Source organism: Triticum aestivum, chromosome 4D, assembly GCF_018294505.1.
Source record: "Triticum aestivum cultivar Chinese Spring chromosome 4D, IWGSC CS RefSeq v2.1, whole genome shotgun sequence".
NCBI lineage: Eukaryota > Viridiplantae > Streptophyta > Magnoliopsida > Poales > Poaceae > Triticum > Triticum aestivum.
The window spans coordinates 73,085,324-73,088,775 of NC_057805.1; positions in this window are offsets into that span (position 1 = coordinate 73,085,324).

Below are 3,452 nucleotides of genomic sequence, written 5' to 3' on the forward strand. Positions count from 1 at the left end.
CTAGCGCGGATGTTTGGCCTTTGTTGGCCTCTTGGGATGTTGCGATTTCAATCTGGTAGCTTTTAGTCCTTCGTGTTAGGCTGGAGTTGTGCTGAACTTCTTGTGAATTGTGGTGGTTTTCAGTAATGAAAATCGGAAGGGGCAAGCCCTTCTTTGATCAAAAAAAATTAATCGTCCTTATATATTCATCAGTCTTGCTATAAGTCGCAGTAGATGCTATATAGGTCCGTCGGATCTTACATCAAGATCCGTGCTTTCAGATTTTCTTTTTTCTCTCTTAAATCTCAGTCGAGTGAGACATAGCCACGCCATTAAACAGAGGCTCGGGCGCCATTAATGGAGACCTTGGGAGAGAGGTGGACGGCAGATGGAGGTCAAAGGGCTCTCCTCCCGATAAGCACGCGCAGGGGTCTGATCGCACGCCTCTCGTACTCAAATAGCTACCCTGCACGGCGCCTCCTAGCTAATAAAAAATGGGGACGCGTGGCGGCACGTAAATGGTACTAGTAAGTAGAACGCCCACGGTTTCAATAATACTTGTGTTTCCGATTGTAACGTGACAGCACTTGTTCCAAAATGACTTTGTTGATTGTTAATGTGTGCGCCTTCGCAAATCGGACTGCAAATTTACCACAGCATGTTGGTGCCATGTCATGGCACCAAGCCAAGTTTCATTATTTTCATGCGTGTTTTGGATTTACAGGAATTAAAAAACTAAGTTTCTCAATGTTTCCAACCCAGCCACGACGCCCAGAATTTTGAATTTCATTCCCATTTCTTGCATGGAACCTAGAAATTTACCCGAGGACACACATGTGATTTTTCAACCAACTTTGGTGCACTGGAACATGTGCTTGTATTTCAAATTTGAATTATGCACACAAAGGTGACACGTTCCCTCCCAGAACCACGAGCCTTCTTGAGAGAAGCTCCGATTTGCAAGAAGCTTATACCAAAATTTGTTCCTATTCGGCCAATTTTTTTACCACGGCATGGTACTACCATGACATGACACCATGCCAAGTTTCATGATTTTAAAACCAAGTTTCTCAATGTTCTCGACCGAGCCACGATGCCCAGATGTTTGAATTTTATTCTCATTTTTTGCATGGGACCTACTCCCTCCTTCCATCTATATAGGGCCTAATGTGTTTTTCAAGACAGCCTTTGACTATTGACAAGATTAATAGCACATGAGATGTATACTATGAAAATTATATTATTGGAAGCTCCTTTGACATACAAATTTGAAGGTATGCTTTGTGTAAGTTGCATGTCATATATTATTGCTCTAACGTTTGGTCAAAGTTAGCCTCGAAAAACGCATTAGGACCTATATAGATGGAAGGAGGGAGTAGAAATTCACCCGAGGACACAAATGTGATTTTTCAACCAACTTTGGTGCACGGGAGCATGTGCTTGTAGTTCAAATTTGAATTATGCACATTAAATGACCAAAAACTCAATTAATGTGTAAATAAGGCCAAACGAAGCCGGAATAATTCCAAAATTTAACAGGGCACTCATGTAGTTCTATGTTGCCTTTGTAAATAAACTCAAGGGGGACAACGTATATCGTTTCGCACTCAAAGGTGGCACGTTCCCTCTCAGAACCACGAGCCTTCTTGAGAGAAGCTTCGGTTTGCAAGAAGCTTATACCAAAATCTGTTCCTATTCGGCCAATTTTTTTACCACAACATGGTAGTACCATGACATGACATCCATGCCAAGTTTCATGATTTTCAGACGTGTTTTGGATTTACAAGAATTTTAAAACCAAGTTTCTCAATGTTCTCGGCCGAGCCACGATGCCCAGATGTTTTAATTTTATTCTCATTTCTTGCATGGGACCTAGAAATTCACCCGAGGACACAAATGTGATTTTTCAACCAACTTTGGTGCACGAGAGCATGTGCTTGTAGTTCAAATTTGACTTATGCACATTAAATGACCAGAAACTCAATTAATGTATAAAAAACGACAAACGAACCCGGAATAATTCCAAAATTTAACAGGGCACTAATGTAGTTCTATGTTGCCTTTGTTAAGAAACTCAAGGGGGGGCAGCGTATATCGTTTCACACTCAAAGGTGGCACGTTCCCTCTTAGAACCACGAGCTTCCAAATCGGCCCAATTTTTTACCACAACATGTTAGTGCCATGACATGACACCATGCCAAGTTTCATGATTTCCAGGCGAGTTTTGGATTTACATGAATTTAAAATCAAAGTTTCTCGATGTTCTCGGCCGAGTCATGACGCCCAGATGTTTGAATTTCATTCTCATTTCTTCCATGGGACCTAGAAATTCAACCAAGGACACACATGTGATTTTTCAACCCACTTTGGTGCACCGGAGCATGTGCATGCAATTCATATTTAGATTATGCACATTAAAAGTCCAGAAACTCAATTAATGTATAAAAAGGCCAAATGAACCCGAAATAATTCCAAAATTTAACAGGGCACTCATATAGTTCTATGTTGCCTCTGTAAATAAAATCAGGGGGGAGGCAGCGTATATCGTTTCGCACACAAAGGTGACACGTTCCCTCTCGGAACCACGAGGCTTGTTGAGAGAATCTCCGGTTTTGCAAGAGGCTTATACCAAAACTTGTCCCAATTCAGCCAAAAATTATACGTATGAAAACAGGGTTTTGATTATCCCAAACATCTCGCTACCTAGACCAATAATGTACTATGATTTGAATTCAACATAAAATGGATACAAATATTTGAATTGGAGAGCGTATGGTACATGTAGTTCATAGTGAAATATGATTACTGCTATATGTATGTTTTTTGTTATCAAGATAATATTTAAATTATTGTATAACTTGACAACAATCGTATTCAAATAAGGAAAATTGATTCAAATTTAGTCCATATGGTAGACGACAATATATATGTTCACATGGTGGAGTAAAATGTTCATATATGATGGAAGATCAAAATGTACGACTACATCAATTATAAACCGCAAGGTCACCTAACGATATATTCGAATTCAACATAACGTGGATTCAAAAATTGAAATTCGAGATCATGGCATCTGTAATCATATAAAAAGGGACATTACTCTTTCTTTGGTGGGAATTGATTTGTTTTTTGTTGTTGTTGAGGGAAGTGCGAATCGATTTGGTACTGTGCAGGGTAATCTTGTTCTCCCGATTTTTTTTACATTTTTCTTGTAGTTTTTTCAATGGCATCTATAGCAATATAGTAAAAGGGGACATGACTCTCTTGTGTCTTGTATGAATTGTTTTTTTACACGTTAAGTTTGTTCTGCCGAACAAGGAATCCGCACCTTGTTATCCCGAAATTTTCAAGCTCGAGTATCTTTTGTCTCACCTGCTTTGAAACTCCCGCTTCTTCAACCCGCGCCGCGCCTTGTTATCCCGAAATTTGGACGCGCGCGAGAACTCCCTCCTCATCCGAAATCGCTCCCGCAG